We start from the raw sequence: 12,033 nt of genomic DNA, 5'->3' as shown, positions 1-12,033 counted from the left end.
CTCCTGTGCAGAGGCCTGTTGGCCCTCCTCCATCTGGCCGTGATTGCCACTCTCTCTCTGCATCTCTGATGCCTCCGCTTCTGCAGGTGCAGGACGATGCCCCGAATCAGTGCAGCCACCATAGTCTCTCGACAATCGAAGCAATGAAGGCCAAGTCCAAAAGAACCTGAAAAGTGCTGCTCAGTAGCCAAAACTACTTCACACAGTGTTCACTCTCTGCAGAAGTCTCTCTCTCTCTCTCAGAATTTCTCTCTCTCTGTCAGAATGAGTGGTGCAAAAATGTCTCCCACAAAAAAAGGCAGGAAGAGGCCACCTTTAAATAATGCTCCCCCAGCCCCTTGCCGAATGCAAGACATTCCAGTCTCCCTGTTGTTGCTTGCGGCAGGCGGAAAGGAGGGGGCATACTCGACTGACATCACGATCTGCAGGCGAGTGGTGCAAACATCACCGGGTGCTAGTTGCTTGGCGCCCCATTAGTGCTCTTAGGGCACTAACGGGTGGCGCAAAGCAACCAAATTTTCCCCCCATATACACATCAACTGGACTACCTTCATCAACCCTTTCCGTTACTTCCTCAAAGAACTCAATCAGGTTAGTCAAACACGATTTGCCTTCAACAAATCCTTGCTGACTTTCATGAATTAATCCAATATTTTTCCAAGTGCCAATTAATTTTGTAAGATTATTGGCACACTGAGAGCAGGGTGATGGTGGAGGGTGGGGGCGGGGGGGGGGGGTCCGATATTGCGTGGGAAACCCAGAAGCAAGTTCAGCGCGTATGTCAGTGGCTTTTTAACACAGTCACCTCATTACAATTTTACTTCCGGGTTTCCCATCCAATCAGCGGCACTCAGTCATGTTGACTTCATTTCAAAAGCGAATGAAATATGATCATCTTCAAAATAATAACTTGCAACATTCTTACCTTGCCAGTATTCATTCATGTCTTTCATCTCCCACAAGGCCTTCACACGTGCAGGAGTTGCTGGAGGTCACAGGCGACAATTGCTCAAAGGAGCTGAGTCCTTCGGAGGGTGCACCATCATGCAGACCTGCACGCGCTTCCACTTCTCACCCACTGCCCCCGCACCCCCACCCACCCCCCTCCCCCCCACCCCTCTCGGCCTCAGTCAGTACCTGACATGCTGCCTCGTGTACCGATTGCCAAGTCTGCCCCTGCAGGTGGAGCAGTCTTTGGTGGGACCCACATGGGCTCCAAAACCCAGAGGACGTCAGCCAAGAGCATCTCAACAGTCAGAGCATAGATCTGTGCAGCCTGCCTCTACCTCTGCTGAGGCCACAGAGGTTGAACCAAGTAGGAGCTCTAGGAAAAGGAAGATTAAAAATTTGTAGTTGCACAAGGGTATGCACATGGGTGTCTTAGACATGGTCATGTTGTTAAGTTTGTTCTTTACTTGAAGCACATAAACGTCATTGTCTTGCACCACTTTCCTGACTTGCCCCCTCTTGCTTGTGGACTGGCAAGTGGCCTTTTAAGTTGTTTGATAATGAATGGAAAGACATGAATTGATGGCGACCAATGGCGGGGATGTGAAAGGCATGGTTGTTTGCAGGATTGCTTTGTGCTGGTGGCATGGGGTGGGGGAGCAGAAAAGATGCTGTTGTATGTGATTGTGAGATGGGTCCAATGGTGGAACCTAAGTGAACTTCGCAATAATAAGGGCATCCCTGGCACCCTGGGCAGCAATGTGCGCAGCTGGTGATGCACTGCTCTCATCACGCTCCTCCTCCTTGTCTTCTTCCTCCTCCTCTTCCTCACCTTTGCCGTCCTCCTCCTCCTCGGAATCAATGTTCCCTTTAAGCTGTGTGGCTGTACAGTGCTCTGTAGCTCCCACACAGCTGGCTCATCTGCTTTTAAATAGGAAAAACTGCGCAATGTAGGAGACATTTTCCTTCAATTTCTTTTAAAGTAACTCTTAGCATCTCTGGGGCTCCATTCAAGGTATGTATTCAATGGAGAATTTGGCTTGATAAATATATTGCTCTGTATTCAGTGGTCTTCTCATGCTGTAGAAAGAGGGTCTGGTAGAGAAAATGTGAAAATAAAATGAGAAAAAGCAAGAAGAAAGTAAAGCAGTGAAGAGAGAGGAAAAATGAAAAAAAGGAGATCGGAAAGCTGTAACAGTTGTATTTTCTTACTAGCATTTTCCACAACTGATAATTACATATCTGTTGCCCGGGTGCAGCGCCTCTAACGTCTCCTGCGAAATTCAACGGGAGGTTAGTGACAGTGATAGCCAGTAGCGCCCCGTGGTGCTGCGCCTCCGGCGATGACGTAATCGCCGTGCGCAATGCCCCGCTCGTGCCCCGGCTGCAAACTTGGCTTGCGTCCCCTGACCTACTGCCAGACGCTATGTCCGACAGGGTCAGGGTGCCATGCTTGCGGCCGGGGCGGCGCAAATTCAAGGGCAGGTGCCAGGCATCCATTTTTTTTTGGACCGCCTGCCAGCAGCTGCCCCCTTTTGCCTCCTCCTGCAGGGTGCCGGCCGCGATCGGTCAGCTCAGCACTCCTCTTGAGTGCTGGGCTCTTTCCCCGGCACCCCACTCCCCGGTGGTCCAGCAGGGCCCCGGTGCGCACTGTGCTAGGCCCCTCCCCTTTAATCAGGGGAGGAAGGCCTGTAGTACTGTGGTGCTACGTGCTGACGGGCATGGCGCTGCTGCAATTAGCACATATTGAATGGTAGCGCCCCAAGAGGGAGGGAGAGTGCTTCCATTAGCCCCCCCGCCTCCTGCTTGGGGCGCTGCCATTCAATTTCCGGCGCAGGGGCGCTAACTTTTTTGGGGAGCTAAAAGTGGTGCCCTGGCAAAGTTAGCGCCCCAAAGAGGGCACGAGCCAATGTTTCCCTAAGTCATCCAGGGAGTTCTAGCTTTGAATGCACTTGCTTTTGGCTTTGTGGCAGTGTTGAGTCATAACTTGATGATCTCATCGGGCCTGAAAAAGACAAATTGTGTTGAAATACAAGGTTATAGGTGTCAACAAATCAAATTTACACAGAAAAATTGCACAATGATCAAGGCTTTTCCATTGAGCAAAATTAGATTAACAAATCACGAGTGGAAAAGATTAGCCTTTTCTGTTAACAAATCCAAAGCAAATTATTTTCACTTAATGAAAGATAGCAAGCTGTCCCATTCCCCTTGGGCTTAAATAAAGGGAAATCATTTCATTGACAGACCGAATCTCAACCCAAAGAAAGAACTAGTGGAAACTTACTAGAAGGAATCAGAGTAATTTTTTTCAGGAACTACAGGTCGGAACATAACATACTGCTGCTTCCTCAGTTATGCAAGCACCAGTATTTGGCTGTTGGTACTACTTACAGGTTAGAATACTGCTTCTGGATAGAGTGAAAAATCATGAAAGTGTGTCATGCATCGAAGGCTGGAATTTTCCGGGGTGGTAGTGGGCACGATCGGTGGGAATGTTATTATTTTTGACAACGGATCGGGAACCCGCTGTCATCTCACTCCCATGCGCCTTTCCCCCATACGAACATACGAATTAGGAGCAGGAGTAGGCCACTCGGCCCTTCGCGCCTGCTCCGCCATTCAATATGATCTGGACAAGGGAACTAGGTGTAATATCTCCAAATTTGCAGATGACACAAAGCTGGGTGGGCGTGTGTGCTGTGAGGAGGATGTCGAGAAACTCCAGGATGATTTGGACATGTTGGGTGATTGGGCAGAAACATGGCAGATGCAATATAATGTGGATAAATGTGAGGTTATCCACTTTGGTGGCAAAAACAGGAAGGCAGATTATTATCTAAATGGCAATAGATTGGGAGAAGGGGAAGTGCAAGGAGACCTGGGTGTCCTTGTGCACCAGTCGCTGAAGGTAAGCATGCAGGTGCAGCAGGCGGTTAAGAAGGCAAATGGTATGTTGGCCTTCGTAGCGAGAGGGTTCGAGTACAGGAACAAGGATGTCCTGCTGCAGTTGTACAGGGCCTTGGTGAGACCACATCTTGAGTATTGTGTGCAGTTTTGGTCGCCTTATCTGAGGAAGGATGTTCTTGCCATGGAAGGAGTTCAACGAAGATTCACCAGGCTGATACCTGGGATGGCAGGAATGACGTATGAGGAGAGATTGGGTCGATTGGACTTGTACTCGCTGGAGTTTAGAAGAATGAGAGGTGATCTCATTGAAACTTATAAAATTCTGACAGGACTGGACAGACTAGATGCAGGAAGGATGTTCCCGATGGTCGGGGAGTCCAGAACCAGGGGACACAGTCTAAGGATAAAGGGTAGGCCATTTAAGACAGAAATGAGGAGGAATTTATTCACCCAGAGAGTGGTGAACCTGTGGAACTCTACCACAGAAGGCGGTGGAGGCCAGTTCATTAAATATATTCAAGAAGGAGTTGGATATATTTCTTAAGGCTAAAGGGATCAAGAGGTACGGGGAGAAAGCAGGGACCGGGTACTGAATTTGGATGATCAGCCATGATCGCATTGAATGGTGGAGCAGGCTCGAGGGACCGAATGGCCTACTCCTGCTCCTATCTTCTATGTTTCTATGTTTCTAAGATCATGGCTGATCCGATTACTCCAAATTCCCGCCTACCCCCAATAACTTTTCACCCCCTTGCTTACCAAGAATCTATCTACCTCAACCTTAAAAATATTCAAAGACTCTGCTTCCACCACCCTCTGAGGAAGAGAGTTCCAAAGACTCACGACCCTCTGTGAAAAAAAAATTCTCCTCATCTCTGTCTTAAATGGGCGACCCCTTATTTTTAAACAGTGACCCCTAGTTCTAGATTCTCCCACAAGAGGAAACATCCTCTCCACATCCACTCTGTCCAGACCCCTCAGGATCTTATATGTTTCAATCAAGTTACCTCTTACTCTTCTAAACTCCAGCGGATACAAGCCTAGCCTGTCCAACCTTTCCTCATAAGACAACCTGTCCATTCCAAGTAGTAGTCTAGTAAACCTTCTCTGAACTGCTTCCAATACATTTACATCCTTCCTTAAATACTCCAGATGTGGTCTCACCAATGCCCTGTATATCTGAAGCATAACCTCCCTACTTTTGTATTCAATTCCCCTCGCAATAAACAATAACATTCTATTAGCTTTCCTAATTACTTGCTGTACCTGCATAGTAACCTTTTACAATTCTTGCACCACGATACCCAGATCCCTCTGCATCTCAGAGCTCTGCAATCTCTCACCATTTAGATAATATGCTTCTTTTTTATTCTTCCTGCCAAAATGGACAACTTCACATTTTCCCACATTATACTCCATTTGCCAGATCTTTGCCCACTCACTTAACCTATCTATATCCCTTTTTAGCCTCCTTATGTCCTCTTCACAATTTACTTTCCTACCTATCTTTGTGTCATCAGCAAATTTAGCAACCATACCTTCGGTCCCTTCATCCAAGTCATTTATATAAATTGTAAAAAGTTGAGGCCCCAGCACTGATCCCTGTGGCACACCACTCCTTACATCTTGCCAATCAGAAAATTACCCATTTATGCCCACTCTCTGTTTCCTATTAGCTAGCCAATCTTCTATCCATGCCAATATGTTACCCCCTACACCATGAGCTTTTATTTTCCGCAATAACCTTTGATGTGGCACCTTATCAAATGCCTTCTGGAAATCTAAGTATATTACATCCACCAGTTCCCCTTTATCCACAGCACATGTTATTTCCTCAAAGAACTCCAATAAATTGGTTAAACATGATTTCCCTTGCACAAAACCATGTTGACTCTACCTGATTACTTTGAACTTTTCTAAGCGCCCTGCTATAACGTCTTTAATAATAAAACTTCTAACATCTTCCCTATGACAGATGTTAAGCTAACTGGCCTGTAGTTTCCTGCTTTCTGTCTCCCTCCCTTTTTGAATATAGCATTCGCTATTTTCCAATCTAATGGAACCTTCCCCGAATCTAGGGAATTTTGGAAAATTAAAACCAACGCATCAACTATCTCACAAGCCACTTCTTTTAAGACCCTAGGATGAAGTCCATCAGGACCCAGGGACTTGTCAGCCCGCAGCTCCAACAATTTGCTCAGTACCACTTCCCTGGTGATTATAATTTTCTTGAGTTCCTCCCTCCCTTCCATTTCCTGATTTACAGCTATTTCTGGGATGTTACTTGTATCCTCTATAGTGAAGACCGATGCAAAATACCTGTTCAATTCAACTGCCATCTCCTTATTTTCCATTATTAATTCCCCAGACTCACTTTTTATAGGACCAACGTTCACTTTGTTAACTCTTCTTTTTACAATATCAATAGAAACTCTTACTATCTGTTTTTATATTTCTAGCTAGCTTTCTCTCGTATTCTAATTTTTCTCTCCTTATTAATCTTTTAGTCATTCTTTGCTGTTTTTTATATTCTGTCCAATCTTCTGACCTGCCACCCATCTTTGCGCAATTATATGCTGTTTCTTTACGTTTAATACTATCTTTAACTTTTTTAGTTAACCATGGATGGTGGGTCCTCCCCTTGGAATTTTTCTTTCTTGTTGGAATGTATATATTACGTGTATTTTGAAATATCCCCTTAAATGTCTGCCATTGCAACTCTATTGACCTATCCCTTAACCTAATTTGCCAGTTCACTTTAGCTAGCTCTGCTTTCATGCCCTCATAATTGCCCTTATTTAAGTTTAAAATACTAGTCTTGGACCCACGCTTCTCTCTCTCAAACTGAATCTAAAATTCAATCATATTATGATCTCTGCTACCTAGGGGTGCTTTCACTATGAGGTAATTAATTAATCCTATCTCGTTGCACAATACCATGTCTAGTATAGCCTGCTCTCTGGTTAGCTCCAGAACGTGCTGTTGTAAGAAACTATCCCGAAAACATTCCATGAACTCCTCATCTATGCTACCTTTGCCCATCTGATTTTTCCAGTCTATATGCAGATTAAAATCCCCCATGATTATTGCCGTACCCTTCTGACAAGCTCCCATTATTTCTTCCTTTATACTCCATCCTACCATATGATTACTGTTAGAGGGCCTGTACACCACTCCCACAAGTGGCTTCTTGCCTTTATTATTTCTCATCTCTACCCAAACCGCTTCTACATCCTGGTTTCCTGAACTTAGGTCATCCCTCTCTATTGTGCTAATACCATCATTAATTAACCAAGCCACCCCTCCACCTTTTCCCACCTTCCTGTCCTTCCTAAATGTCATGTACCCTTCAATATTCAGGTCCCAATCTATGTCATCCTGCAGCCATGTTTCTGTAATGGCTTTCAGATCATATTTATTTATTTCTATTTGCGCTACCACGCACGTCTGTCATCCCGGACACGACCCGACCAGCAGTGGTGGGCAGCCCAATTGAAATCATTATGGTCACGGGATTCACGCAGCTCGGGAACCATGTCTGTCAACCTGAGGCGGGAGTTCGGTGGTCATTGCTCCAGCTGATTACTTGACAACATCAAATGTACAGTAAAAGCTCCCACCTGACAAATCATCACCTTCCTCAGGCAGAAGCTGTTGCTCAGTCCATTTCCAGCACAGATTCTGCAGGCTGCAAGTCTTTCCAGCAAAGTCTCCAGCCAGTGTCATTACATTGGAAGAACCTCTCTCACCATTGATAGATTGCTTCTGTCATCTGTACTTCACCTGCCATCTATTCCATCAACATGGGTGCCATTTATACTTTCTCACCTTGGTCCTCAGAATCGGACCAGGATGAGCCCCAACACCAGCAGCACCAGGCACACCAGCAGCACCAACAACAACACCAACCTTCTCCGCAATCGCCTGATGCTGCACATGACAGAGGGCATCAGCACCTGAGCACATTGCTGCCTGGGAGGCCAGGGATGACTTCATCATGGCCAGATTTAGTAAACTTTACGCTGTACACCCTGGCTGCCACATGATGCGCCTTGTTGGCACCACCATACACCAACACCATAAAGCACCCTACAATACCCAAGCCATTCCTTTCACACTCATCACCATTGCTGGAGGTACTGTTATGTCTCACCATTCACTGCAACTCACTAAGCCACTTCCAAAGATGCACACAAATCTTTCCAAAGTGTTGAAAATAAAGATTTTTATGTTTGCACTACATTACCAGAAACTTTACATAAACATTGGATAAAACACCTGATGCGCTATCAATTACTCATAAAAGACTGAGAGTTAGAAGAGTAACTAAAGGCTTTTATTAACAACAGAATGGAGGTCTGCCTCGAGTGGTCGACCGGTCCAGGATACCAAGGGCTGGGGAGCAGTCACCTTTATACTAGGACCTGTGGGAGGAGTCAGCCGAGGCATGTCCAGGCATGTACACAGTGGAATACAAACAGGACAAACAGGAATACAAACAGTGGTTTACCACATTCACCCCTTGTTTAAAATTGAGTCCGGCGGGGTGAAGTGTATTAAAAGTTAGTGTATTGGAGTCTCTCCGGAGGTCTTGTCTGCCGCTGTGATCGGCGTGGCGACGGCAGGGGTAGTGAAGCTTCCGGCGTCGAGTCCAGCGTAGGCTGTGGCACAGGCGTGTCGTCCTCGTAGATGTCGAGCGGGTCGCGGGGCCCAGGCCTGCCGTCTGCTGGGGCTGGATATCGGATCGTGGGGGGGGGTGGTAGTGGGTAGTGGGTTACTGCGGTCCCCGAGGGTGCAAGGTCTCTTATGGAGACTGTGTCCTCCCGCCCGTCCGGGTATGCGATGTAAGCATACTGGGGGTTGGCGTGGAGGAGGTCGACCCTCTCGACCAGGGGGTCCGTTTTATGGGTCCTCACGTGTCTTCTCAGTAGGACCGGCCCTGGGGACGTCAGCCATGGCGGTAGCGATGTCCCTGATGTGGACTTCCTTGGGAAGACAAACATTTTCTCATGAGGGGTGGCGTTCGTGGCAGTGCAGAGCAGTGACCGAATAGAGTGGAGCGCATCGGGGAGCACATCCTGCCAGCGGGAGGTTGGAAGGCCCCTAGACTTTAAGGCTAGCAGGACGGCCTTCCAAACTGTCGCATTTTCTCTTTCCACCTGTCCGTTCCCCCGGGGGTTGTAACTGGTGGTCCTGCTTGTGGCAATACCCCTAGTTAGCAGGTACTGACGGAGTTCGTCGCTCATAAACGATGAGCCCCGGTCGCTATGGATATAGCTGGGGAAGCCGAACAGGGTGAAGAGGTTGTTCAGACATTTAATGACCGTGGCACTGGTCATGTCCGGGCAGGGGAAGGCGAACGGGAAACGGGAGTACTCATCAATAATATTGAGGAAGTACACATTGCGGTCGGAGGAGGGGAGAGGCCCTTTAAAATCAACGCTCAGGCGCTCGAAGGGGCGGGTGGCTTTTATCAGGTGGGCCCTGTCTGGTCTATAAAAGTGTGGTTTGCACTCAGCGCAGACTTGGCAGTTCCTGGTCATGGTCCTGACCTCCTCAATAGAGTAAGGCAGGTTGCGGGCCTTGATGAGGTGGAAGAACCTGGTGACCCCCGGGTGGCAGAGGTCATTGTGGAGGACCCGTAGTCTATCGATCTGCGCGCTGGCGCAGGTGCCACGCGATAGCGCATCCGGGGGTTCACTTAGCTTCCCGGGCCGGTACAAGATCTCGTAGTTGTAGGTGGAAAGTTCGATTCTCCACCTCAAGATCTTGTCATTTTTGATTTTGCCCCTCTGCTTGTTGTTAAACATAAAAGCAACTGAACGCTGGTCAGTGAGCAGGGTAAATCGTTTTCCGGCCAGGTAGTGCCTCCAATGACGCACAGCCTCCACAATCGCCTGGGCCTCCTTCTCAACAGCGGAGTGTCTGGTCTCCGGGCCTTGGAGGGTTCGTGAAAAGAAGGCCACGGGTCTCCCCGCCTGATTGAGGGTAGCGGCCAGGGCAAAGTCGGACGCGTCGCTTTCCACCTGGAAGGGGATGGATTCGTCCACTGCGTGCATGGTGGCTTTGGCAATGTCCTCCTTGATACGGTGGAAGGCTAAGCGGGCCTCTGCCGTCAAGGGAAAAGAGGTGGACTTGATCAGCGGACGGGCCTTGTCCGCATAGTAGGGGACCCACTGGGCGTAATAGGAGAAAAACCCTAGGCACCTCTTCAGGGCCTTGAGGCAGTGGGGCAGTGGAAGTTCCATAAGGGGACGCATCCGGTCGGGGTCGGGGCCGATGACTCCGTGTTCCACAACACAGCCAAGGATGGCGAGGCGGTTTGTGCGGAATATGCACTTCTCCTTGTTATATGTCAGGTTTAGGAGTTGGGCGGTGCGGAGGAATTTTTCGAGGTTTGCGTCATGGTCCTGCAAGTCACGGCCGCAGATGGTCACATTGTCCAGATATGGGAAAGTGGCCTGCAACGCATTTTGATCTACCATCCGGTCCATCTCCCTTTGGAAGATGGAGACCCCGTTGGTGACGCCAAAGGGAACCCTAAGGAAGTGATAGAGGCGGCCGTTTGCCTCAAAGGCAGTGTACTGGCGGTCCTCAGGGCGGATGGGGAGCTGGTGGTACGCTGATTTCAGGTCAATGGTCGAGAAGACGCGGTACTGCGCGATCTGGTTGACCATATCAGCTATACGGGGGAGTGGGTAGGCGTCCAGCAGGGTGTAGCGATTTATTGTCTGGCTGTAGTCGATGACCAGGCGCTGCTTCTCGCTGGTCTTAACGACCACAACCTGGGCTCGCCAGGGGCTGGTGCTGCCCTCAATAATCCCTTCTTTCAGGAGCCGCTCCACTTCGGTTTTAATGAAAACCCTGTCCCCGGCACTGTATCGCCTGCTCTTTGTGGCGATGGGCTTACAGTCGGGGGTGAGGTTAGCGAACAGTGGTGGGGGGGTGACTCTGAGTGTGGAGAGGTTGCACCTGGTGCGCGGCGGGCAATTTGGAAGCTGCTGGCTGCGGACTGTGAGTGGGGGTAGGGGTCCACCGTACGCCATCGTAACACTTTTAAGGTGGCACTGAAAATCTAACCCCAGCAGGACGGCAGCGCAGAGGTCAGGCAGGACCAGAAGTTTAAAATGATCGTACACGGTCCCGTCTACTACGAGTGTCACCACGCAGTAGCCGCCGATGTCCGCCGACTGGGACTCGGAGGCCATAGAAATCCGCTGTTGCGCAGGCAGGACTGGGAGAGAGCAACGCCGCACCGTGTCGGGGTGGATGAAGCTCTCCGTGCTCCCAGAGTCAAAAAGGCAGATTGTATCGTGACCATTTACCTTAATGTCCATTGTGGAACTGGCCAGTTGGTGCGGTCTCGCTTGGTCCAGTGTAACGGATGCCAGCGTAGGGGTCGGTGTGTCGCTGCGGGTATCAGATGAGGCGGTGTCAGGGGCCTGCTGCGTCCCGGCTGTCGTCCAAGATGGCGGCGTCCATGATCCCCATGTGGCTGGAGGCGTCCAAAATGGCTGCTGTACCGGTGATTCGCACACGGCCGGGGAGGTCCAAAATGGCGGCCCGCATGGCCCACACGCGGCGCTGCTGGGGTTCGGGGTGGCTTTGGCCCTGCAGACACTAGCGTAGTGTCCCTTCTTCCCGCAGCCCGAGCAGATCGCGTTTTTCGCCGGGCAGCGCGCTCTGGGGTGTTTTGCCTGGCCACAGAAGTAGCATTTCTGGCCTTGGGGCACTGCTGTCTGGCCTTGGGACACTGCTGCGGTAGTTGGGCCGTTGTTGGGGTGTGGCTGGGGTGGCACGGCGCTATGAGGCGTTCCTACCGTGTCCCAGGCTGTCATTCCCCGCGGCGTCCACGGTGCAGAGGAGTAGGCATCCATGCCCTGGTAGGCTGCATCCAACGATAGTGCAAGTTCAGAGGCCTTGTTGAGGTCGAGGTTACTCTGCTCCAACAGTCGCTGTCGTGTGTAATTGGATCTGTGGCCCGCTACAAAAGCGTCCCGGATACGTTCCTCTGTGTACACGGCGGCCTTTACATCCTTACAACCACAGGCCCGGCCAAGCACAGACAGTGCCTGAAGGTATTCCACGGTCGATTCCCCAGGTTGTTGTTTACGACTCCCCAGGAGGTGCCTGGCGTACACTTCGTTCACTGGGCGCGTGTACTGGTCCTTGAGG

The sequence above is a fragment of the Somniosus microcephalus genome, chromosome 8 (genome assembly GCF_052327205.1).
Source record: "Somniosus microcephalus isolate GS21.2 chromosome 8, FLI_Smic_1.0, whole genome shotgun sequence".
Lineage (NCBI taxonomy): Eukaryota > Metazoa > Chordata > Chondrichthyes > Squaliformes > Somniosidae > Somniosus > Somniosus microcephalus.
Note: the sequence above shows the minus strand (reverse complement) of the source record.